Below are 27,303 nucleotides of genomic sequence, written 5' to 3'. Positions count from 1 at the left end.
CTGCACCGTTGTACTCCAGCCTAGGCGACAGAGTGAGACTCTGTCTTATAAAAAGAAAAAGAAAAGGAAAAGCTTTCTCTATGGGGTAAAAGTGAGTTGAGGGACTCCAAGAAACCTTGTTGGGTTGTTTCTAGGTTAGGCGCTGGGTCTGGTTTGTTCGGTAGGTCTGATTCAGGTGAAAGGCTGGTTTCTTTGGGCAAACCACTTCCCCTTTCTAGAGTCTAGCTCCTTCCTATATTAACCAGGAGGTTGGACATCTTTGAACTTGAACAGAGCCCTTTGAACTCTCCTGTAAAACCCTAGTATATAAACCAGATTAAACAGTGGTGCTGTGGTTGAGGCGAGGATGGGGGCCCAGGGTTCTACTTCTTCCACTTCCACCTTGTCCTGCCTCCTGCTCCCAGGACTTCTGCCTCCACTAGCTATTGCCCTGGAGTCACTGAGGAATTTGTTTTAAAATAATTGGATTAGATCATTTTTTTTTTCTCTAACCCAGTTCCTTGGGCCTCCAGGCTCAGGGTAGGAGTGAGGGGAATTTAAACGATCTGCAGTAATATTTACAATTTTGTGTTTACATTGAAATGATTATCTAAACCCCTTCTCGTTCAATATAAAACAATCTGAATTATTTAGAGGACTCTCCCCCTTGATTTCCATGTATAGACATGAGGTTTCAGCAGTCCTGTTTGTATTTACGGCTCTAGCAGCACCATGAAAACATCTGGAGTGTTAGCATTTAACTTTCCATGTGGTGGGTTTCCCAAATTGGGGAATTAGGGAATTTTTTTTTTTTTTTATTTAAAAGGAATGAATTTTTTAGGAGACAGTGGCATAAATAAGATAGGAATTTATTTGTCTCTCAAATATAAAGTCGAGGTAGGTGGTCCAGGGCCAGAACGATGACTCCACAATCATCAAGAACCCTGCTCCTTGCCTCATGTTGCTCTGTCGTGCCCAACACTTGGCTTCCATCTTGTGACCCAGGACTGCAGCTCCACCTCCTGCCATCAAGTCTGCATTCCATCCAGCAGGATGGAGGAACGAGAGAGAGCCTACTGTTTCCTTTCAGGGACAGAAGTTGCACAAATCACTTCTTTTCACATCCTATAATTTGGTCACATGGCTACATCTAGCTGCAAGAAATCTCTTTAGCTGAAAAGTCTTGCAACCAACTAAAAATTCTATCAGTATGTAAAAGAAGAGAACAGATAAAAGGGGCAAATCGGAATCTCTCCCCCAAGGTCTATCTACTTCTCAAGCTTGAGAAACACTTAATCCTCATCTTTTCCAGGTGTGAAATTCTGTACTGTGAGTAGAATCAAGGGCTTAAAGCTGAAAGGAATCTCAAGAGGTTGGCTAATGCAGTCTCCTTCACCAAGTGGTGAGGATGTTACAGACCCATTCTGCAGAAAACTGGGGCTCCAGAGAGGTACAGTGACTTGCGTAGGATTAACTCAGTCAATAAATAGCAAAGAGAGCCTGGGCGTGGTGGCTTACACCTGGGGGGTGGCCAAGCGGGGTGGATCACCTGAGGTCAGGAGTTTGAGACCAGCCTGACCAACATAGAGAAACTCTGTCCCTACTAAATATATAAAAATTAGCTGGGCAGGGTGGTGCATGCCTGTAATCCCAGCTACTCGGGGGGCTTAGGCAGGAGAATCGCTTGAACCCAGGAGGTGGAGGTTGCAGTGAGCTAAGATCTCACCATTGCTCTCCAGTCTGGGCAACAAGAGCAAAACGCTGTCTCAAAATAAATAAATAAATAGCAAAGAGAGAGGTGAATCTTATGTGGATAATCACAGGAGTGGTGGAATTCTTTGGGTAGCTGGAAGGGCGCTTATCTTTGTTTCTTTTATTCCCATTCTCATGAGGTCCTGGCTACTGCTTTTTGGACTATACTTTACAATTATGCCATCATTTAGGGAACAAACTGGACTCTACCCTGGCGATTAGGATATTCTGAAAGGAGCACAAGCTTTGAAATCAGACATAGCTGGCTTTGAATCCTGGTTCTGCCTTATTATCCGTGTGGGCTGTGCAAGGCATTTCTTCTGTTGGCTTCAGTTTTCTCCCATTTAAAACGAAGGTACTATCCATCTTGTAGGTTTCTTCTTTCCGTTTCTTTTTCTACCTTCTCTTCCTTTCCCTTCTTCCCTCCCTTCACCCCTCCTGGCCCTCCTATTTCCCTGCTCTCCATCCTCCCTGCCTCTCCCGGACACCTCTCCTCCCCTTTCCTCTCTCCTTTTCTTTCATTCGTGGAATATCTGTGAAGGGGCCTGGCATGGAACTGAGTACATAGAAGTGTAAACCAAAGTTACTCTCCTTCCTTTCTTCCTCCTCCTTTTCTTTCATCTCTTTCTTTCTTTTCAGTATCGTGTGGTTTTGTATTTTTTTTTTTCTACCGCAGGACCTAGAAGACTTCATACATTTAGCAGTTGGTATGCCTTAGAGTTTCTTCATAATATTTGGTGCCCATAAATAGTTTGCCCTGACTGGTAAACTTCTACTTTCTTTTAATACTTTTTCTTATTTTTTAATCAGACAAGAGCTCCAGTAGTTTGTGGGTTTCCCCTCCTGACTGTCTCATCACCAGATTCTGAAGTGGCTATTTTCCCCTTTTCTCTACTTGACTTCTGAACTCTTTAAAATATTTATTTAAACTGCATGCATACTGTGGGTTTTCTCCCCTTGTCTTCAGCTGCAGTTTTTCTGTGAGCTTGTGGAGGACAGGGAATGTACATCTGCCTGTCCGTGTAGCTTAGCTCAGGATCTGAGTGAGAAGAGGTGCTCAGTAATGTGTGCTGACTGCATATATGCACATGATACTGCAGAGAACTTGGTCAGGGGAGGATGTATCTGGAGAAGTTATCCATTCCCACCTTCACATTTCATAGATGAGGAAACTGAAGCCACCTGGAGATGAACTTCTTTGAGCGAGGATCTTCTGTTAAACTTCTTTATATTCATCACAGTACCTGTTAAGGACAGAGAAAGAAAGAATGCGTGGAAGCAAGGGAAAAGAAAAGAAATAATAGAAAGAAGGAGGAAGGAAGAAAGGAAAATGTGAGAAACTAACAATTATTAAGTACTAAAAGTAACAGTTTTAATTAAATGCCATTTCATTTCCTCTTGATAACACACAGTGAGATAATATTGCATCTTTTGAAGGATGAAATTGAGGCTCTGGAAGTGAAGTCACCTGTCCGAGTTCACGCGATGCACACAAAGCAGAGTGAGAAACTGGAACAAGTTCTGGAAGCGGAGGCAAGCTCTTTTTGAATCATGAGTTAGTCACTGGCAGGACCAAGTGTGAGGATTATATACACTGAATAGAAAGGTAAATGTTCCTTTTTAAACAAAGTTTTTAGTTTTATTTTTATAGATTCAGGGGTACATATGCAGGTTTGTTGTATGGATATATTGTGCAGTATCACCCAAATAGTGAACACTGCCCAGGGGGTAATTTTTCAACCCTCACTTCCTCTGACCCTTCCCCGTTTTGGATCCCTTGGTGTCTGTTATTCTTCTCTATATGTTCATGTGTACCGATTGTTTAGCTCTCACTTGTAAGTGAGAACATGCAGTATTTGGTTTTCTGTTTCTGAGTTATTTCTCTTAGGATAATTGCCTCTAGCTCCAACCCTGTTGCTACAAGACATGATTTCATTCTTTTTTATGGTGGTGTAGTATTCCATGGTGTATAAGAAGCATATGTATACATATTTTTTGAGACAGAGTCTTGCTCTGTCACCCAGGGTAGAGTCCAGTGGCATTGATCTCAGCTCACTGCAACCTCCACCTTCCAAGTTCAAGTGATTCTCCTGCCTCAGCCTCCCGAGTAGCTAGGATTACAGGTGTGCACTACCAAGCCTGGTTAATTTTTGCATTTTTATTAGAGACAGGATTTTGCCACGTTGGCCAGGCTGGTCTTGAACTCCTGGCCTCAAGTGATCCACCCACGTCGACCTCTCAAAGTGCTAGGATTACAGATGTGAGCCACCGCGCCCGGTCATTTTTTTTTAATCAACTCAGCTGCTGACGGACACTTAGGTTGATTCTATGACTTTGCTTTTGTGAATACTGCTGCAATGAACATACATGTACAGGCGTCTTTTTAAATACAACTATTTTTTTCCCTTTGGGTAAATACCCAGTAGTAGGGTTGCTGGGTCAAATGGTAGTTTTGTTTTTAGTTCTTCAAAAAATCTCTCTACTCTTTTTCCTAGATGTGGCACTAGTTTACTAATTTCTTCCCCACCAATAGTGTATAGGCATTCCCTTTTCTCCACATCCACACCAACATCTGTTGTTTTTGGCTTTGTAATCATAGCCATTCTGACTGGTGTAAGAATAAACAACAATAGTCACAAAGTTATATGACCTCAAGAAAGGTAGTTGCTGTCTCTGAGCCTCAGTTTCCTCTTCTGTAGTGAAAAATGGACTCTGAGTGCCAAGGTCCCTCTCAGCTCTCAAGTGCTGGGATTCAGTCTAACTCTCCCTGAATTCCTCAGCCATCGTGTGAGCCATTTAAAAATGATAGATTCTTCCAGGAGGAGTGATGTCTCTTTAACTAGAATCATCAAGGTCAGGCCAAGCAAACTTATTTGGGGTTTTTGATGGGATCTCTCTTAATTGATTGGGGTGAAGAGTTCAGCGCTAAGTTGGAGGATTGGCTTCTCAGCTCAGTGCTGGCAGAGGCTGGGGCCTGACATGATTTGAGGTTGTCTGATGACAGCCATGCTCTTAAACAGCTGACGGGAGAGGCTTTCGACCAGAACCCAGCAGCAGTTTCCACTCCCTGGAGAATAAGAAGGGAGCTGCTGAACAATGAATAAATATGCTGTCTTGGTCACCAGTGAAGCGATGTCAAATTTCTGGGGCTTTCCTCGCTTTTGCTCAGCCTACTGCCTGAAGGGTTTTCAGTGTTCCTTGTTTGAGTATGTGTGTATTGTTCCTTGGTCTGTTTTTCTTTCTTTCTTTTTTATTAACTTTTTTAAAAATTCTGGGTTTAGAAACATTTAGGATCATATGAGATTTTGAATTACTTTGCTCTCCAGAGTGTACAAGTGGTTTTTATTGATACCAGGTACCATTCTTTCGGATATTAGGAAGTATTATATTCTTTCAATCAATAAACATTCATTGAACACCCAACTATTTCTAGATATTATTCTGGACAACAGGCATTCAGCAATGTCCAAGGCAAATTCTCTTTCTTCATGGGGTTTAGACTGTGGTGGGAAGCACTGACGATAAGCAAGTAAACAAATATTTAGTATGTTTTCAGGTTACCTAAATATATCTTCAATGCAAGACTCCCTTAACACTGCAGGTATTATAAGTTCATTTTTATACATGCAGAAATACCAAGGTGCATGTAGTGAACTTATCTGCCCAAAGGGAGATGAGAAATTGGATTTAAATCCAGTCTTTCTAGTACATATTGGGGCTGTTGAGGCTTTTTATTGTGATATATCTTACTGAGCCCAGAGGCAGATGAATTATGAAGCACTAAGGCTTAAACTCCAGGACGCTTCACTTGCTTAGGCTTTTTGTAAATTCACTTTATACCTAATTTTTAATATTCTTCCTAATGGGGACCTACCACATTTTGTGGGGCTGGGAGGGTGGGTCTCACAAAATCTAGATGGGTCCTCACTGAGCTACAGATTCAAAAACATTCCAGGTTCCCTCAGAAGCAAGTGGAAGAGACAAATATGAAAACAATCTCTTTTTTTTTTTTGAGATGGAGTCTTGCTTTGTTGCCCAGGCTGGAGTGCAGTGGCGTGATCTCGGCTCACTGCAGCCTTCACCTCTACCTCCTGTCAAGCGATTCTAGTGCCTCAGCCTCCTGAGTAGCTGGGATTACAGGTACCCACCCTCAGCCTCCTGAGTAGCTGGGATTACAGGTACCCACCACTGTGCCCAGCTAATTTTTGTATTTTTAGTAGAGACGGGGTTTTGCCATGTTGGCCAGGCTGGTCTCCAAATGCTAACCTCAAGTGATCCGTCCGCCTCAGCCTCCCAAAGTGCTGGGATTACAGAGGTGAGCCACCGCCCCAGGCTGAAAACAAATAATCTTAATACATAAAAATAAAAGCTATGATAGAGATGTCACAGGCTTAATTATTCCCCTGCCCCAGTTCATATGTTGACACCCTTACACTTAATGTGACTGCATTTGGAGATAAGGCTGTTAGGGAGATAGTTAGGGTTAAGTGAGGTCACATTTAACCTTAATTATAACCCTAATTTAATAGTGTTCTTAAAAAGGAAGAGACACTCAAGACATACAAAAAGGAAGTCCCCGTGAGAACATAGGGAGGAGGTGACTGTCTGCAAGCCAGGAAGAGAGTCCTTACCAGGAACCGAATTTGCTGGCACCATAATCATGAACTTTTAGCCTCCAGGACTGTGAAGGAAGAATACATTTCTGCTGTTTAAACCACCCAGTTTGTGGTATTTTGTTATGGCAGCCCAAGCAGAGTGATACAAAGCAGGTGGATTTGAGGATGGGGGAAGCATTTCTGCTAGGAAAAAGAGCCTCAGCAAAGGTAGGGAGACTTGAGAGGACATAATATATTTGTGGAACTATAAATCATAATAGTGTATTTTTGTGGAGGGTGAAGGCAGAGCAGGAACAGCTGGAAGATGAGTGGTGACAAGCAGGCAGGGAAAAGTCACAAAAGACATGGCATGCCAGGCTGAAGAGTTTGGGTTTTATCTGATAGGTGTGGGGCATATCTGATTTGCCTTTGAGCAGAGGGAGAGTCAGAATCCTTATGGTGGCAGAAGGGGTCTGAATGAGAGGAAGGAGATTAATTATATGACTAACGTCATAGCTCAGGTGAGAAAGCCTGTGGCCCTGAAGTGGGTCAGTAGGGATAGAGATAGGGATATGTTTTGGAACTGGAATGAGAGCAAAGGAAAGAGAAGGGGAAGAGCGAGAACGGCCCATGGGTTGCCTGTTTGGATGCCTGGGGTGGATAGTGCTTGGAATATTTTGACCTATGTCTAAAATGATTTAAATGTATTCGTGGATTTCATTTACTTTTGAGAACAAGAGCTTGGATTTCTCATATTTCAAAGAACTATCAGGTGGAGGTGTGCTATTGTCCCAGATTTGGTCAACTGCATGCTCTGCTGTTTGGGAGCCAGCAAAATAGAAACAGGAAGGCCAGGAGCTATGGGAGATCTGCTGGCAGGCTTTCCTAGCAACATTATATTTAATAGGATGCTGGTTTGCCTCCTATTTTTTTTTTTTTTTCATTCAATAAACCCAAAACTTGGGTGAAGGAGTTTACAATGTGTTGGAGAGAGATGAGGTCAAACTTGGGAACTACTTGGCTTGAGGCAAAGAATCAAGTTCTTTGACCCTAATCTTGACCCAACTTGCTGTATGCCTTTGAGTGAATCATATACTCTCTCTGGCCTCAGTCTCTTCTCAAAAATGAACCACTTGGGTTAAATGATCTTTAATTTCCCTTTTAGTGCTAATATTCCATGTCAATGTTTAACTAACTTTTATAAAAAATGTGCAGAGATTACATGTCAGGGGAAGATTAAGGTCTCATTTCCAAAGACAATGCCTAATTCATTGCTGAAATGACAAGCTTTAACTCCAAATCCCGTTTTATCTCAGTCTGGACTCACGACTCATAGAAGACACTAGAGAGGAGAGGATATTTGGAAACCATCCAGTCCAGCCTCATTATTCTACACTTAAAGAGAGTGAGAAATGTGAAAAGCATTATCCAAGGTCATACAGCTAGTTCATATCAGAGCCAGGAATCAAACCCAGGTCTCCTGACTAGGGCCACTAGGGGTACATGGCCACCAGGTTATGCCCTGCATGACGCCATACAACGCCCATATGACTCGTGCTCTCCTGGAGTTGCGTAAGGTGGAGGCCCTGCTCTGGACCCTTATTTTAGCACTCCTCTCACTCCACATGTCTAATTGTGTAAAGTATCTCCTCCACCCACTGGGTACCTGGCAACCTCCTTCTTCATTTGTACCTTCCTGCTTAAATTCAATTGATCCTTCAAAACTCAGTACAAATGTTACCTCCATGATAACCCTTTCTTCCTTTGGTACCTGCCTCTATGGCTGTATATACTTAACATGTCACAAAGGTATTGGTTTTCTATCTCTCCAAAGTTGACCCAATAAAGATGTTAGCCATGTCTTATTTATCTTTTTACTTCTGACATCCTGCCCAGGTACTTAATTAATGGCCTCGGAATTAATGAACACAACAGATAAGTGGTGGAATGAATATAAAGTGAGGTCCTGGAAAATATAGAACCAAACAGAAAAGGCCTAAGAAGCCACATCCCATGAGGTGTAAGTAAGACCAGGGTTTCCCTCTCATCTAGTTATTCTTGGACCTACAGGTCATCACCCTCATTAAGGACAGCTCCCTTAAGCTGTAAGCAGGAAATGCCTTGGTATCAGGCCCAATGGCCCATATTGAACACATAATCCCTTGGCCTGTGACTCACCAATGGATTCCAGAAGGCTCGGTGTGGGTGGCCTTCCTCTATCAATCAATAGTTGAGTGTCCTAGCCTGTGATTGGAGCTCTTTCTTGCCACCCAAACTTATAGGTCTCTCATATGCAACCTGTATGGAGACCTCTGGCCATCAGTCCTGCTCAATTTCTAACCACCCACCAGGAGACACAGGGAAGCGTCCATAAAAACTGGCTTTTATGACCACTGACATCCCCTTGAGCACGGTCATTATGATTATTTAACATTTATGAGACAGCCTTGGTGCAGTGGGGGCAAGGGAAAAGCAGTTTGGCAGCCTCAATACAAGCGGATGTTTCTATATAACCCCCGAAGGTGTTCCCTCCCACCCACATTAGTTCATTTGCAACTACATTCAAGAACTCATAGAGGCCAGGGCAAAAGCCACTTAATGCATCTTGTGTGATATTAACCCAGGGATTTCCAAGGAACCTCAGTTAACCAAAAACCAACAGAAAAGAACTGTCGATTAATCAGATTTTGGGTTATGCACTTCTATTAATTTGTTCTCTGAGTGACTTTGGTGTGCAAAGTCTTTTAATATTTCTTTCTCTCTCAGCAAAATATATAGGCTTCTGACTTTATGGCAGACCCTGTGTCTGGTCTTGGCATTGCAGAGACAAATAAGGCAAACTGTGCCCCCAGAGCACTCAAATTTGTGGAGAAGATCGGCATGAAAACAAACCTATATTATTACAGGTGATGCCTAAGAGCCAAGTTCATAGAAAAGTGGAGGTCTAGCAGAGGGGGTGGTCAACTCACCACTGGGTTGGGGCAGGTTAGGAAGGATCTGCAGGAGGAAAAGCTCAAATGGTGTTTATGGATGATGACAATTTGAGGGTGTGTGGGTGTGGACCTTACAGGCAGAGGGAATGACTAAGCAGAAGTCTGGGAGGCTGAATGGTGTGGCCTGTTCAAGGAACCCTAAGCCATGCAGACAGGCTGGAACCCACAGTGTGAGGGGATGAGGTCTTGCCCATCACTGAAGAAGGGTGGCCATGACTGCTGCATTTGGAAACACTGGTCACTTTTTGGAATACACTTCTCCCTTGGTTTGGAGTGCACTTCACTGGATGGAGCAGCTCCGACCTCTCTGGATGCTCCCCCTCTGTTGTTTGCATGAGACTGTCTTTCTCTGCCCACTCTTTAATGCCAGTGTTCCTCAGGTTTCCTTCCATGATTTTTCTCACTGTAGACCCCTCTCTAGGAATTTTTCCACTGCAGCAATACCTCAAATGATATCTCTCATGCCAGTGAGCTCTATCCTGAACTCCAGATACACATCTAGAGTTATAGATCCAACTAGTGGACATCTCTACCTTATAGGGGTGGCCATCTGCTTCCTAAACTTTTATGCATTTGCTACTTCCCATGCTTATGATAAGCATTCATGGCCGGGCATGGTGGCTTACACCTATAATCCCATCACTTTGGGAGGCCAAGGTGGATGGATCACCTGAGGTCACGAGTTCGAGACCAGCTTGGCCAACATTGTGATATCCCATCTCTGCTAAAAATACAAAAAAAAAAAAATTAGCTGGACACGTGGCGAGAGCCTGTAATCTCAGCTACTCAGGAGGCTGAAGCATGAGAATTGCTGGAACCTGGGAGGCAGAAGTTGCAGAGAGCCTAGATCACACCATTGCACTCCAACCTGGGCAACAAAGCTGGACTCCATCTCAAAAAAAACAAAAGAAAGAAAAGCATTCATATCCAACTACTCACTGCATCCTCAAACCTCAAGTTATCCTAGACTCTTCACTTTCCCTCATAAGTTATACCAGGTCTATCAACCATTCATTCACGTGCTTATTCAATATTTATTTAATTCTTCCTTTTACCAGGACTTTGGATAGCAGCAGGTGATATAGCGATGAGTGAAACAGAGTCCTGGGCCTTGAGGAGCTCAGAGTCAAATGGGAACAAATGCACCTGAACAGGTGGCTGTTGCTCTTGGTGCACAGTGCAGCAATAGAGGACAGTGGGAAAAGACACCTACACCAACCAGGTGGGGTGGGGTGGGACGACAGAGGTCAAGCAAAGCTTCCTCGAGGAAGTGATGCCTGTGCTGAGCCTCAAAGGATAAACAGGAGTTGGGCAGGGCAACAGGGTGTGAGATGGTGAGAAAAAGGAGGCCTTTCCAGGGAAAGGAAATAACATGAGGCAATGAATGGGGGTGATAAATGGTTTCTCTCCCACAGCTCGAACTTGCTTTTACCTACAAGCTCTATCCTGAACTCTATCTCATCTCTACTCTGCTTGCTTTTAACTACAAGCCAGTCAGAGCTGCGGGAGAGAAAAATGAAAGGCAAAAGTGGCTGGGGATGAGGAGAGGACATTGAATGATGCAGGGCCTCGTGTTCGCTGATAAAGAGTTTGGACATATCCCATGGGAAATAGTGATCCAACAATTTGAGCAGAGACTTATTTGACCAGGTTAATTGTTGCAGGAAGATCATGGTAACAGGTAAGGAAGGTTGGCAAGGGGAGCAGGGCTGGCTGCAATGAAAAGGCCCAGAGAGAGAAGAGGCCTGAACTAGGGCAGTTGCTCCAGGGAGATTACAGGAGTGATATTAGGGAGTGATAGTGGGAAGACATTTCTCAAGTAGAGTCAGTGCCTTTGCTCATCATTTGAATATGGGAATGACACAGAGGTAGACTAAAGATACTGAGTTTTTTCTAGCTGAATGACAAGTGAAAATCAGTGTGGTTTACTGAGAACACAGGAGTGGAAACAGGCTCAGCATGATGAGTGCCTTTAATTTTAAACCAGTTTTGAGATATTATACCCCAAAATGCTTTGTAGCTCCTGGATCTGACCTTGACCTCTGGGGATTGAATCCGTACCCTTGAAGTGGGCACAAAGGCCCAGGGCAGACCATAGACTGTTAAGCAACAAGGACAGCCATAACTGAAGTCATAGACACTGCCAGACTGAGAGAGGCCTTTGGTACCTTTTCAGACCGGCTGTGCTGGGACTTCTGCTCTCTGCTATTTCCGCTAGGAATGCTGGGATGTTTGGGATACACAGCAAATCCCCCTCTGCACCAGAAGTGGGAGGAACCTCTTGAACTCTGCCCATCCGTGTCTTCATTCCCCTCCACTTCCACGTGTTTCTCATTAAAGGGCTGATAGAAGGGGCTGCGGTTGTTGGTAGATTTATCATCACTCTGTCCTCCTCCAACTCAGTCCTCCAGAAGAGCTTATGGTCTTAAAGGAAAAGGGGCTTTGAGAAATAAAGTGCAGTTCTCGGAGAAAAGTAGATTTTAGGGCAATGTCTAGATTTTGGTTTCCTTTTCTTTCTCTTTTTGCCTCTTTATTTTGTTTTAAAGGGCAGGTGTTTTCTGGTGTTTGGGGGCAGAATAGCAATTCCGGTATTTCTTTGGAGCTGGTGAAATCCTGAGACACTTCTTCCTGTCTATGGAGGTTGGACTAGATGAAGTTGAAGGTCCTCTTGGCCCTGAGCATCTAAGATATGGTCCTAGGGGTCAGTTACTTGAGGACGCACCACCATGACTGGAGAAAGCAGAGGATCAGGAGTTCTTGCTCTACGTGACTGCAATGCATCCCTGCTCCTAGAAGACTCCATTCACAGCAAGCTGGGCTGACCTGTCAGCAATTTGGGCTGGCACTATCCTGTTTTCCAAAGGCCACGCATTCACTAGCTAACTCAGCAGGTCCTTGAGGCTCACATCTTGTACGGAGGCCTTCTAACCTGGTCGCAGTTCCTTTCTACTCCAACAATAGGCTGTATTCTGTCCACAGATAAATAGTCTATTATTCATGAGCTGAGATCAGGGAAGGGTTGGTGGGAGTTCCGGAATGTTTCCTTTAGGGTCATTACCACTGATACACAATTTCTGACTAATCAACCCTTGTGAAAAAGCATGGGCAAGGTAACAACATAAATAGCAAAGGAAACCAAGATTAATGTGGAAATGTCCCTGGATATCGGGATAGGAAGTTGCAAAGGAGCCAAGGGGCTCACTGGAGAATGAGCTGGAAGTTGGGAGAGATAATCTAATGGTGGAGTGAAAAAGGGACTCTGGTGTTGACATGGCTGACATGAATCCAGCCTCTTCCTCCAATTAGCTGTGGGATTTGAGGCAAGTCTGCTTCCCACTATGAACCCGTTTCCCCTGCTCAAAGGTGGAAATAGTATAACCGGCTGTGAAAATGGGAGAATGCCTGAGAACTTAGCAGAGGGCCTGCCATTTAAAAGAGCTCATTGCATGGTAGCAGTCATGATCATAGCTCACACAAAGGGAGTGATTATAATGGGAAAGACACAAATTAGATTATAATTCTGACTGCTCACCCATCTGGTCGGCACATCGTGACACTAGTTTTGCAGTTGATGAAACAATTTGGAGGGTTTAAGCAAATGCCTGAAGTCACATGGTTACTAAGTGGTGGAGCTGAGATTTGAACTCAGGGAGTCTATGCTCAGAGCTTGTGCGTTTAACTATTATGCTAGGTAGTTGTAGTCATAATTATAATTGATGTTAATGTTCACTAGCTGCAAAATAAATATTTGGGGCTTTTCAGTTAAGAAAACTGGAAAGAAGCTAAATAAGAAAAGTGATTAAAAGTTATTAAACAATTCCCAGGTTCCAGGTTATAAAAATACTTACATTATCTCAATAAAGCTCACGTTTGGCCTGGAAAAGATGCATTCTCACCTGCATTTTAGAAACAAGGAAACTAAGACTCAGAATTACGGCACAGCTAAGATTCAAATCCAAATCTGTTTGGGTCCAAAGCCCAGGCTTTCTCCGTCATACCTGCTGCCTCCAGGATATTAACTGGAGGTCACCTTCTAGGGGCTGCATGACATCCCAGAGCAGGGATGACTAAAACCTGGGAGGCTTTTCCTGACTTGCATCAGAGCTGACAGGGACGGAGAACCACAACCAAGTTCCCGGTACAGTGGGTCCAAAATGAGTAACAAATCAGACTCCCAAAGGAAGTTGAAAAGGCAATAGGAAAAATACTGCTGGGATCTGATGGACCATGGAGTGCAGAGGAAACACCACAGAGCAAGAAGATGGATAGGAGAGCCTGTATTTAAACTGGCTCGAGGTAAGGAAGGAAGCGATTGGCCTAATTTTAGAAAGACTCAGACTCTGAGGCTCCTAAGGTATGGGACATGGAAACTCGAGCGAAGATTATTTATCATTTATCAGCCTTGGCTTCCAGAGAATGGGTTGGGCTGATTCAGCTGAAATGTGTTCCCCATGGGCTTTGAGGTCAGACAGATCTAGGGTCAAGCTGAACTTGGCCAAGTGACTAGTTTCACCTCTCTGAGCCTTGGTTTCCTCATCTATAATACAGGGCAATAGTATCTGCCCAATAGCGTTTTTTTGTTTTTTTCCCGGAGTTAAATAAGAAAAGATAGAAAGGGCCTAATAAGTTGCCTGGCCCAGATGGAGACTCAATTAATGTTCATTGAATTAATCTTCATAGAGAGATCACATGTTTGTTTTAAAAAAAGTCTTCAGAGAATCGTGATAAAAGTATTGCCAATGGACTCTAATTTCTTTAGATTAGAAAAGAGGTTTGGTCTTTTCCTTACTTAATGTCTACCACACTCTGAAGACTTTAAGAATGTTTAATAATTGAATGATTTTATATATATATATATGCATATATACTTAAACCCTGGCATAAAATATTGCTGCTAATTACATAATATACTTTGGTTTACATTATAGAACTTTTTTTTATCACCATGATCTCTTTTTTCTTCAAAATTGAGATAGCTTTTTTTTTCTGGTTCTAAAAATAAAATAAAATAAAAATTGGTTGAAAACATATGTGTATATTTTTGAAACAGAGTCATGCTCTGTAGTCCAGGCTGGAGTGCAGTAGCACAATTCCAGCTCACTGAAACCTCTGCCTCCCAGGTTCAAGCGATTCTCCTGCCTTAGCCTCCTGAGTAGCTGGGATTATTGGCTTGCACCACCACGTCCAGCTAATTTTTGTGTTTTTAGTAGAGATGGGGTTTTACCATGTTGGCCAGGCTGGTCTTGAATTCCTAACCTCAAGTGATCCCCCTGCCTCAGCCTCTCAAGGTGCTTGGATTACAGGCATGAGCCACCACACCCGGCCAAAAATAATTTTATTAACTCACTGTGCTATGAAATAGAAAGTGAAAGAATACCCTCTAATTTGACTTCCTAGATATAACCATCTTTTATGTGTATATGCTTTTAGATTTTATTCTCTACTCATATAAGCATATATGTTGAATTGCATCCTACACACACACACACACACACACACACACCCCCTTAGTGCAGTCTTGACTTCTAGCTGAATACGTTGCCACCTAGAATAAAGACAGCATGTCCTAGCCTCCACTTCAGCTAGATGTGTCCATGTGGTTAACTTCTGGCCATTGGCAGGACAGAAGACACATTGTGCAGCACCATGGAGGTAGCTTACGAGGCATTGACTTGGATGAGAGGCGTGTCTTTTTATGCTTTTTTCTGCCCTCTTTCTTCTGGACAACAGAACAGATGTGAAGCAATCATCTTAAGCCATGAAGTGACCCTGAGGAGGGAACCATTACGTTACCAACGACTTTGATAACTTAATGGAATAGCCATGCCAGCCCCGATGGCCCTTCCTCAGGCCTTCCTTATCACTGGAGAATAATCGTCTGTGATTTTAAGTCACTGACATCAGGTCTTCTATGGCTTGTACTTGGATGCAATCTCTAAATGATACACAGTCCTCCTGCCCTCTTATTAATTTTGTATTATAGATATTTTCCAATCAATGCATAAAAAATCTACAATATACTTTTTAATGGCATAATATTCATAATTGCCCATTGCAAGGATTTATCAAAATTTACTCAATTCTTTATTGACAAAACCCAAAATTTCTTTGGAAACTATAAACACCATGGATTAAAAATCTTTGTGTGCATTTTAATATTCTCTTAGGATAAGAAGAGGAATTTTAGGGCTGAAAGATTTGTGCATTTTAAATGGATAGGTATTGCTAAATTGTCTCTAGAAAAGTTGTTCCAAGCTATATTTCTTAGGTAGAATTATATATATATATATGTTATACATTTAAAGCATGAAGAATAGCATAAGCAACATGGTATACCTACAATTCAGTTGAAGAAATACAACATTTCCACAGCCCTTATGAAAGGTCTTGTGCATGTCATTCCCACTGCTCACCAACCCTCTTCATCCAGAGCAGGCGAGCATCTCTTTGGCTCCTTCAACAACCCTTGACGTGAGTGGGACTCTTTCACTAGCAAGTGATAGACAACCCACACCCCTGCTCTGCAAAATAATGTATCAGTTCATACAGTTTCAAGATCCTGGGCTGGGACTCACTGGAAGAGTCTCACATGATCTCTCTCCCTCTCTCAGGCCTCCTTTCTTCCACGTTGGCCACGGTCTCAGTTTCCACATAGCTCAGGCCTGCATTCTCCAGGTTCATATCTAGAGAGAAAAATAGTGCGTCTTCCCTTTAGCTCCCACACAAGACTTGGCTTCACTCTGATTCAATTAACCAGAGTACCGAGCCAGTCCTCAGCTTACTAGCTCCCACTACGGCTTTGTCATCTGGAGTCTATCAAAGCCCTTCTGATGCTAATTTATACTTTCTGCCTGTATTGGGATAACAAACCCCAGGGGTTAACTATTTTTTTTTTGGTAATGTGCTCCCTGGTAGATGACAGTACAGAGATAAAGTCTACTAACATTTACTGAGTGCTGCAAAGTCCCGGACACCTCACCTTATTCGATATGCCTAATGTCTTTGCACGGTGTGTATATAATGACCATTTTATAAATGAACAAAGTAGAGAAGATAAGTAACCTTGAGCTCACACAGCTTGTGTATGTTGAGGCTGGATCCAGCCCCAGATTGACCTCACTCCAATGTCTAGTGGCCACATGGCCTCCCTTGCAATAGGCATATGCTTACCTCACAGGGATGTCGAAAATGTCACATGAAAACACTGTGACAGCTGAAGGACTTCACAAACATCAGTTCACTGAACTCATGGATATGTTCTATATTTACCTCCTTGGAGCCCGCAGGGGGAAGGAAGAAGACCGATTGGTCACTGGCCTTGTCATCCTGAGATCAACAAGTTAAGTAAGGGAAGAAAGAGACAAATTATCCCCTGAACTGTTTTTCTGCATTTCTACACAGGCTGTTTATAACTCTTTGGAATTTTAAGAATTATACAAAACACTTTAAAAAGAACTGTGTTCTCTAGACAAACAAGGTGCTTTGAGGACCCTGTGAGGGGTGGTGGAAAGAGCTAGAATTCAGAGTGGACAGATCGAGGTCCCAGCCTCGCCATTGGCCACTGCTGGCCTTACTGTGTGCTTTGGATCATGAGCCAGTCTTCTTGCTGACCTCAGTTTCCCCATTGGTTTAACAAGAGGTTTGAATAGAGATATTTCCCATCCTACAGTTTTTCATCTGCAGAATGAATATGGGATGGGGTGATGAGGAGGTGATGGTGGCCCCAGGCTTACCAGGTTATCATTTCTGAAGGTTACAGAAAGAAAAGAAAGTATCTTAGTATCTTCCACTGACATCAGAACAACCTCCTTGAGGGCTGAGGAGGAGCCCAGGAATGGGACCCTAGGGGTTTTCCTGCCTCTAGAAATATTTGGCTTTGGTTATTCCCCAGCCAAAAGCTTCGCGACTCCTGCAAGGAGTTGCTTGGAGTACATGGCCAAGCTCCAGTTTAGATGTGAGGAATATAGGTCATTAGTAAGAGATTTTAATGTCCCGTAAACTGGCTTCCTGGAGGGGAGTGCTCACTCAAGTATAATTGAGCTGTTAGCGAGAAACGCAGCCCGTTTGCAGCCAAGGACATGGAGAGTTTGGGGAGGGAGTCTTGAGGAGGTGCAGTGTCAGGAGATGAGGTGAACACTGGCTCGGGAGTCAGGGGCCCTAGTCCAGGCTCTGTCACTAACCTGGGCAAGTCACTCACTTCTCCCGGGGCCTCATTGTCTTTATTTTCAAAATGAGGGGTAATATTGAATGTGCTTTGGGGCTTTCCAGTTCAGACAAAAACATATGAGGAGGTTAAACCAACAGATGCTGGAGCCACCCTGCCTGAGTTCGATCCAGCCCTGCTGCTCACTGTCTTTGTGTCTTTGGGTGATTTATTTAAACTCTCCGCACTTTAGTTTTCTCATCTGTAGAATGGGCATAGTACTTACCGCATGTGGTTTTGTAACAATTAACTGTAAAGCACTTAAAATAACATTCTCTAAGTACAAGCCACCATGTGATTAAACTGCTATGAAGGCTCAGCCATTCCATAGCAGGCAATGCCCTCCGTGCAGGAGGATGCAAGGAGCAGCGCTTCGGCTGTGGGGTTGGCCAGTCTGCAAGGCTCCAGCCATGCACCAGCCTCTCTGTGGCGGGGGAAGAGGACTTTGTATCCAACCAACAACTCTACAGTGCAGGAGGCATCTTGCTAAGGAAAACTCTCTAGGGTGAAAGTCTAAGACGCATCATCTCATGGCAGGGAAGAGGGGTAAGTAAAAGAAAGGAGGGAAAGAGGAGGTGGTTTCCTTTACATACAATCGGAGTAGGATGTGGTTTGAGTGAGACATGCGTTCATGGGTTCATGGGTTCACATTCTGTCTATGTCACACTCACTTGTTGTGGGAGCCTTGGATGAGTCTCTGGATTTATCTGACCTTCATGTCACTCATCTGTCAGATGAGAACACAGAACCCAGATCTGTGATCGGCAGACAGTGTGAATGGAATAATGGCAAGGGACACCTGGCACAGCGTCGGCTACAGTGAGGATGCTGAAATGTGAGTGGAATCAGAATCAGGAGACAGGAGGCTGTGGCCTGTGACAGCACCAGGGCAGGCCAAAGAGCAGGGGGTTGTTGTTGGTGGTGGTAATAGTGTGTGTGTGTGTGTGTGTATAAGGGTGTGTTACAGTGTCAATGGGGAGGGAGAAAGAGGAATGGTTTGCAGTTTCTTGAAGTTTGGGAAGGCCTTACCCAATGACATGTCCAAGTCTCTTTAGCTTAAATTTCCCTGCCATGGGTCAGGCCCACAGCCTCTCCCACCTGGACACTTGTACCAGCCTCTTTCCTGGTCCCCTGCCTTCACTCTTGCTGTGATCAGAGTCATCCTTCTAAAGTGAAGGCTGGGTACAGTGGCTAACACCTATAATTCCAGCACTTTGGGAGGCCGAGGCAGGCAGATCACTTGAGGTCAAGAGGTTCAAGACCAGCCTGATCAACATGGTGAAACCCTGTCTCTACTAAAAATACAAAAATTAGTTGGGTATGGTGGCATGCGCCTATAGTCCCAGCTATTTCAGAGGCTGAGGCAGGAGAATCACTTGAACCTGGGAGGCAGAAGTTGCAGTGAGCAGAGATTGTGCCTACTGCACTCCAGCCTGGACAACAGAGGAAGACTCTGTTTCAAAAACAAACAAACCAATAAACGGTAGAGATTTGATAGCATCACTCTCCCCTCATTGGGAAAACAAATAAGCCTCTGAATAAGGGTGTCTTCTGACTGCTGGCAGAGGTCCACCATGTGCCCTGCTGTGTGCCCCAAGACTCTAACCTATATGGAGTGCATACCTGGGCCCACTCACATTTGCATTTCCAGCTGGGTTCTGCCAATGAAGCCCAGCAAAAGACAGCAGGGCAGGAGGAGAGCAGTCAGAGTGTTTACCTCTCACCTTCCTCTCGCCTTGTCTTCCCTCTGTCTCGAGGCCACAGCTCCTGCCACAGTGTTCCCTATGCCCCTCCCTCCTCTTGGCCCTCCAGGCTTCAGGGTGGTAATGGCTACTAGCTCAGAAGTAATGCAGCATCCATTATTACTTCTTATCTTCCCTGCCCACAGTTTGTGCAAAGTTCCTTTGCTAAACTTTTCTTAAACCACTCAGGTGAGCATGCCATCTCTTTGTTGCTGGGTCCCTGGCCGACAACAGCTTACAAGGCCCGCAGGATCTGCCCCTGCCTGTCTCTGCCCTTGCACCCCGTGTTCCAGCTTCTCTCCACTATTCACAGGCACCAGCCTCTTTTGCAGCCCAGAGCTCTCTCGCAACTGGTGCTTTGCCCAAGACAACTTCATTTCTCTGTACTCACTTCCTCCAAGAAGCCTTCCTTTACCCCTGGGCTGGGTGTAAGCCCCTTCTGTGGCTCTGGTCCCCTGCACTCTCCATCACAACATGCACTGTGTATACTGTGATTGTGTGCTTACTCTGTCTTTCCTACCAGACTGTAACCCCACTGCAGGCAGGACAGGAACCATGTCTCACCCTCAGAGAGGGGAGAGGTGAAAAGCAGAGACTCTGGAGTGAGTTCTCGGAGCTTTGCCACTCATCAGCTGTGTTTGTGTAGCCCTAAGCAAGATCCTCAACCTCTACCTCATTTGTAAAATGGGGATATAGATAATATCTATCTGCAGTATTGTGATGATTAAATTAGCTCATATACATAAAACAGTTTTATGTATGAAATTAGTACATGGAAAATGTTAGCTCTTGTAGTCAGTTTGTGACCAAAGTGTGTGCTCAATAAATAGAGAATGAATGAATTCTATCTAATAGGTATATCACAGTGCAATACTCTTTCTCATTTAGTTTTTATAGCAGCCTTGTTGGGGACAAAAGGCAGAAATTCTATCCCCACTTTACAGACGAGGACCCTAAGGCTTGGAGGGGCTTGCCCAGAGACCTACAGTTAACACAGAGCTGAGGGGCACATGGAACCTGGGAAGTGCGACCCCCTAGCTGGTTGCCCTCTCTTGCAGGCTGGGCAGCCTCTCCTTCAGCTACCCCAGGGTTCGAGGAGTCTTGTAGGATTCAGCCCCAGCCCATCCTCCTGCTCTGGGATAGGGAAAAGCTGCAGAGTGTAAAATGTAGTTCCCTTAGAGGCCTCAGCTTTGAGCACTTTCCCTGAAAGTTTCTGAGTCACCTTTGGGATTTTCCAGTCCATAAGGTCCTGAAGGGTTTAAAAAAAAAAAAAAAGTCCAATGTGTTGCAAGTTGACCCAGGCATCCATCTGGGAAATGCAGGAGCTAACAGGAGAGCCCCAGAAAGTGAGTTTCAGAAGGGAATACGCCTTTAACGTTTCAGTGAATAGCAATGATAATAACGTATTTAAGCTCCGTCACAACTACGCACATTGATCTGATGCTTCCGGGAGTGCACACATGCTCTGATGGCACTCAGCGTGCTGCACTCTCATCAGTCACATCTGTGCCTTTTACACTTGTCAGTGGAGATTCTCATTTAACCCCTGAACCCCAGAACCCAGGCTCAGTGCCTGATACCCCAAAGGAGTCCCGGTGGTTGTGGAATGACTGACATGACTGGATCTAGCTTCTTCCTTGTTCCCCACACATCTCCATTTTACAGAGAAGGAAACTGAGGTTCAGAGAGGATAAATGCGCCAACGAAGGTAACACTCGTGAATCCAGTTTCTCCAGGAGTCCTCATGGTTTAATGACGAGGAACCAAAGTTTTCAGGTCAAACAGACATAGGATCATATTCTCAGTCTGCCAGCTACCTGCTGCGTGATGTAAGTTACTCAACATCTCTGAGCTTCAAGGGGGTTATTGGTGAAATTGGCACAGTAATAGTAAATATTTTATCTGGTTATTGTAAAGATCAACCTAATGCATGCAAAGAGACTGGCACACTGGCACAAAGAAAGAGCTCTGCAAATATCAGTTACTGTGATCACTATTTTTATTGCCTTTATTCTCCTTTTCATTGTCATTTTTTCTTATTAATTAAAAGAATGTACTGCACTATGGGTTATTTTGATGATTAAATATGCACCTGGCATATAGTAGAACAATGACCAATTAGTGACTGTCCTTTCTTTTCGAGAGTTTCATTTTACTAGTCCTTTTCTTTCTGGGGGTTAGTCTAGTGTAGCCTCTACTATGACTCATGGCCTCAGAGCTGAATGTTTTCAAGGGGTTCATGAAGCCTGACTCTTGCTGATACGAGAGCATGGAAATGGATGAAGAAATTGGGGGTGATGGCCTGGGAGTACGCTTGCTACAGGCAGGTGGGCAGAAAATATTGCTCAGCTTCTAAGGAAGCCGAGAGTCATTTCAGGACAGCCCCAAATTGCCACACTTTTCCTGATCTGCGAGGTGGCCACATGAGCTATTTCAGGGACTTTCCAAGGATTTCTGGAAGCTTCTTGCCAGTCCCTCTCTCAATCTCTCCTTGGGGAATGAGACTAATTCTTTTGATATATTTCAGAGGGGCTACTGGAGACTTGGATATCTTTTGTGATATGTTCTCTCTGCAAAGACAATTCAAGGGCTAGCAACTTGAGCAATATGTTATGATCCAATTAGGAGCCAGATTGTCTCTCCAACATGGAGAAACTGTTCTGATAGGCCTGTGCTATATCAGGTTTAAAAACCTGGGAGATGCTTGTGGCCTTTCCATGATACAGAAGGGGAAACTGAAGAGACCCAGACTGTGGGACTCATCACTAAAGAGTCAGTGTGAGGGAGTGGGAAATGTGAACTAACCTAGGCTGTAGCCTGGTTCTGCTATTTATTACCTGAGTGACCTTGGGCAAAAACTCCAATACCCTGGACCTCAGTTTTCTTACCTGTGAAATGTGCATAATGATACCTTTCTCCCAGGAGCAGCAGAAAGCATAGAAAAGATCATGGAGGGAGAAGCCCCTAGCAGAGTACTTGGTATAAAATAAGTCCCCCTTTCCTCCTGCCTCTCCTTCCTTCTTGAAATGAAGACGGTCTTTGGAATCAGACTGTCATGGGTTCAAATCCTGTGTGGACTTGAGAAAAGAATTAACTTTTATGGGTCTTGGTTTTCTCATTTTTAAAATGGCAACAAGAACAACCACATTGAGGGTCTTTGAGGAATCAGAGACAACGGATGTCACATAGGAGGCCTCCTCGCAACAACATTGCTCTTCTTCCTTCTACTCTCCTCCTTCTGCAGTCTCACAGGCTAGGACCCTCCACTCCGAGCTAAGGCAGCAGGGAAATGTGTCTGCAAGTCTCGAGCCTCCTCTGGGCAGGTACCGTGTGCCCAGTTCAGGGCTCATCAGCAGAGCTGGTGGTGCTGGGGACAGGGACATTCCTTTCCAACCTTCAGGCCACTTTAGGACACAGATCCCGTAGGGGGTGTCAAACCCAAAGAAGATCACTGCAACAGTTTCCAGAGGGGTTGCTGGAGACTTGGACACATAAATAACCCCTATGAGACAGCCCCTTGGCATGCCTTCCTTGTGGGGAGTAAACATTACATTACTCAGAGAGACACTTAGGTTTCAAACCACTTCATATTTAATCAGCAATCGTGCTCCCTTCCAAAAGCCATTCCAGGAAAAACATCAGTTTAGTTTTTGACAAGAAACAAGGTGTTCTGAAAACTTGTGCCCATAGCCTGAGCCTCAAGGGACAAACTCATGGCTCTGTTTGGAGCCAGAGGTGGTGTTCAATCTAGGATATTGTGGCCAAGATGATGCACATCCGTCCCGTGTTTGCAGTTGTCCTGAGGAGCAGTGGTGGATTGTTTGGGAGCAGAGGGAGGAACAGAGGCTGCAGGCAGACAGATTTGCACTGGATTCCCCCCTGTGCCTTTTACTAGAGCTGTGCCCTTCAGCAAGATGTTTAACCCCTTGAAGTCTCATGGTGTTTACTGTAAACTAGGAATAACTACATCTGCTTGGAAGGTTGGGATGAGATCGAAATCAAATAAGCCAATGCATTTGGTTGAGCCATATTAAAGTGCCATATTTGAAGGTCAAAGTCAAAAGTGCCATATTTGAAGGTCGTATGCTTCCAGCTACTAGATAAGGTGCCTGGTGTATGTGAACAGTTTCTTAACTGTGCTAAGCATTTTACGTAGTCTGAAAACTTAGTAGACTTAAGGAGTGAGGGGGCAGTGAGGAATGTGTAAAAAATCTGATTTAGAAGGTCTGTGGGGAAGCCTAGAAATCTGCATTTTAACAAATTTAGTATTACACCTCCAGGTGATTTTTTTTTTTTTTTTTGGGACAGGGTCTCGATTTGTCACCCAGGCTGGAGCGCAGTAGTGTAGTCATAGCTCATTGCAGCCTCCAATTCTACTCCAGGTGATTTTGATGAGGCGATCTTGGTGCTCAGTTGATCAAGGCTTTGAATGAAGAAAAACCTAAAAAGAAGGGAATGATAGAATAGTAAATTGCAAATCTCTCTCCCAGCTTGCTGTCTGTCACTGTTTGTTTTCTTTTTTTGGTCCAGATGGGTATAGCAAGATTAGCTTGGGGTGTGTATGTGTGTGTGTATCACACCCGCAAACACAGAGTTCAGGCATGCACTCAGGAGAGGGTATTTGGAAATCCTTCTGGTGGCATTTAAGCCACCTAACTCTAATATTTGGAACTTCTCTTTTGAATTACCTCAGTCTTTGCATCATTCTGAGGTAGGGGTTGGTCATTATGTGTTATACCTTCAGTAGCTGTCTTCAGTATTCTAATATTTAAAACAGTTTCAGCTATTTCAAAACATCCTTAAAAGTTGGAGCAAGAGTTATTAGCCAAGAGGTATCAGCCAATAGAGAAATGTACATATCAGATCTGGAAGTGTGTTGCAAGCCTGATCCCAGCTCCGCACATCTCAGGTGAGGAAGGCACAATCCAGGAAGGCGATGGCACCTCCCAAGATTATGCAATGTAAGTTGAGCAGAGGTGGAGGTGGAACTCAGGTGGAACTTTGCTCTCCTGGGAGCTTGTAACTAACCTTACCTTAGTCTCATCGCTGTACAGACTTAAGCAGCCCTGGTACCAAGTACCTACCTGACTTCTTTCAAGTGCTCCTTCCTGTTGCAATTCATACTGTACATATACCTGCCAGGTAAAACAGTCCTATTTATTCTTCTATTCATTCAATAATTATAAATCAGGTACGTTGAGGATGCAGTGATGAGCAAATCAGGCATCATTCTTACCCTCATGAATTCTACAGGCTGCATCTGTATAACAGGTGTAATTATAAGTGCCCTAAGATAAATGCAGTAGAAGTTGTGTATAATGGAGAGACCTGCTCTAGTCGAGGCTATGTAGAGGTTGCCTGTTCTTTGCTCTGTGATGGGTGCCTGGTGATAAGTCCAGGCTCCAAAATATTTTTGCAAAGTTTAATTGAATCCATACTAATCTCAGGCACCATGCTGGTCTTTATAGCTTAGCTATAGATGTGGAAAAAAGGAGGATGAAGCCAGAAAGCGTATCGATACTCAAGCCAAGTTGATATTGGCAAAATCCTCATACCTCACACGGCTTGGAGGGAGTCCTCATACTTCCTGTGGGTAGGTGGTCTTGGGGTACCCATAGACCTCACAGGTGCTACCTGTGTTGATTGGTCTTCAGCTCTGTCCCTGCACTTGCAAAACAGAGACAATAGACTCTTTGCCTCAGAGGGGTTATTGTGAGAATTAATTGAAATAACTTGAAGAAGTGCCTAACTCTGTGTCTTATCTTGTAGTGCCTGAAGAATATTAACCCATTTCTTACAGGAAGTTTGCTCTGCACAAATTAGACACTGTGTAGCATGGGCCAGGCTTGAGCAGGTGTGTCGGACTCCTGGTCCAGAGCTCTCCGCCTCTACGAAGCCCTGAGCTCTCCTCAGGGTAAGCCGTGGAATGTTCCAGAAAACCTTAACTTTATGCTTTATGTCTGAACTTTATTTGGGAGATATTAGGGATCCACTGTACTCTTTGAGCAAGGCATCATATGACATAGCCACTTTTAGGTGATGCATGACCAGGCAAATGTGGGGGTTAAGGAAGGGATCAAAGCTAGAGGCCAAGAGTCCTTTTGATTTTGAATATCCCGTGAATTCAGTTCCCGAGGAGTCCTCAACCCCTGAAGCAGGGCAGGGAGCAGCTGGGAGGGACAGATGGGGGAATGTTCATTTCCCCCTCAGAAGCACTTAGCGGCTGCCTGGGTCATTTGAACCTGGTTCTGATTTCACGGACGCAGCTCATCAGCTGCATCCTCAGTGCCTACCTTAGTGCCTGCTTGCTGCCGTGTGTGCGGGCGATCATCTTGTTTTGCCCTTTAAGGAGGCAGTGGCTTCAGACACCAGATTTAAATTACTGTCACTCAAAATCAAGGGGGTAATCACTCTGCCAGTCACCCACTACAAATCATGTCACAGTTGTTTTTGGTGCTAGGTCCTTTCCAGACCCGGTCTCTAGTTCTCAGAGCAACTTGGAAAAATGAGCATTATTCTCTGCAGTTTACAAATAAGGAACTCAAAGCTCTGAGATGTTAAACTGATAAGCAATGCGCCGAGGAAACACAGTTCACCAAGTGAAAGAAGTAGAAAATGAACCCAGCCTGCTCAGTGTGTGAAACGTCTTGCTTCCTTCTCAGCCAGCTTTTATAGATGCTCCCCTTTTCCAGATGAGGGAATGGAGACTCAGTAAAGCTAAGTGACTTGGCTAAAATCATGCAGCTAGTACAACAGCTAAGTACCAGATAACTTTAATAAAGCGTTCACTATGTCTTGGGCAGTGAGCTAAGACCCTAATGTACCCTATCTCATTTAATTCACATAACAGCTTTTTGATACATAATAAATGTCAGAACTGGTATTCATTATCAGGTCTACCTGACTTTGGGATTTTCAGTGGTCCAATTCTGCTTTAAAGATGACAATCTCAAGGCTTCAATGGGAGAGACCTCATGTTGGCTAATGAAGCACCTAATCAGAATTTATGGGGTGACACTGCTACGAGCCACCACTTCCTCTAAATGCAATTCCTGTCCATTCTTAAGTGATAGATAGAAGTCTATGAGTGAGGACCAGGAATGTCCGGCCTCATGCAACGGGCATTTGAGTGAAGTGCACCAGTTACTCACTATAATCAACAAAGAGATAAAACCCTAAAGACACGAGGATGGCTGAGATCAGATGGATAAGTGCAGGCTGCCTCCCTGGGATCTTTCTTTCCCAAGGAAATTGATGGAATATGTGTCAGGCTGAGCTCACAGCATTCCAGCCCAGAAGGTCAACTGTCTGAAACCTGTGAGTGCCTGACACCCAGAGGTGAGGGGGCTGGGGAAGGGTCCTCACAGTCCCTGACCCAGTAGCAGAGTTGAGGCCCTGCCTGCTCTGTAAATACTGCAGACATTCTTGGGAGATGAAAGACAGTTCCATAGGCAGCATCCTATGCCCCTCCAAACTCCAGGCATGCACTGGCCATCTTAGCCAGCTCTCTCTTTAAACAACACTGTATAATACAGTGACTGGTGTAAAGGGCCCTGGAGGCTGGATGGTAGCAGTTTTATCAGAAGCACAATTTATTTTCTATGTGCATCCCCAGGAGAGTGATCTCATTATTTATTTAGAATGATAATCATAAAGTTAATGGATATTGTTAGAAAGTTTTGCAGCTATATTGAGAGCGTACATATCTACAATCTCCTTTCTCCCTTCTAATAGCCCCATGAGGAGTGCACTGTTATTATTCCCACTTTATAAACTAGGCACTAAGTCCTGGAAAGAGTAAGTTGTTTGTCCTTATACCTCAGCTACTAAGCAATGGAGCAAGGTCTTTTGCCCAGGATGCCTAACTCTGTTTCATATTTTTTCTATTATGTGACTTAGAAATCACTTGGTTCAACTTCTGTCTGCCTTCACTACATATTGGACAGATGGCTATTCCATCTATGTGTATATTCAATGTAGCCCATTCCAAGGTTGGACAGCCATTATTTAGTGTTAAAAGTAATGGTAACCATTTTTTT

The 27,303-nt window shown here is 44.1% G+C and overlaps 1 long non-coding RNA gene across 1 annotated transcript in view; it reads left to right on the top strand.

Annotated features, from left to right (window-relative positions):
- The first annotated feature begins 765 nt into the window (after positions 1–765).
- The window catches only part of LOC128928176 (uncharacterized), a 50,589-nt gene continuing 24,051 nt past the window's right edge, over positions 766–27,303 (top strand). Inside the window, exons 1-2 of the long non-coding RNA XR_008472946.2 lie at positions 766–3,063; positions 3,169–3,337. This is a non-coding gene — a long non-coding RNA (uncharacterized LOC128928176). The remainder of the gene's footprint in view (positions 3,064–3,168; positions 3,338–27,303) is intronic.

The sequence above is a fragment of the Callithrix jacchus genome, chromosome 7 (assembly GCF_049354715.1).
Source record: "Callithrix jacchus isolate 240 chromosome 7, calJac240_pri, whole genome shotgun sequence".
NCBI classification, from domain to species: domain Eukaryota; kingdom Metazoa; phylum Chordata; class Mammalia; order Primates; family Cebidae; genus Callithrix; species Callithrix jacchus.
Note: the sequence above shows the minus strand (reverse complement) of the source record. Positions and strands in the feature narration are given on the sequence as shown.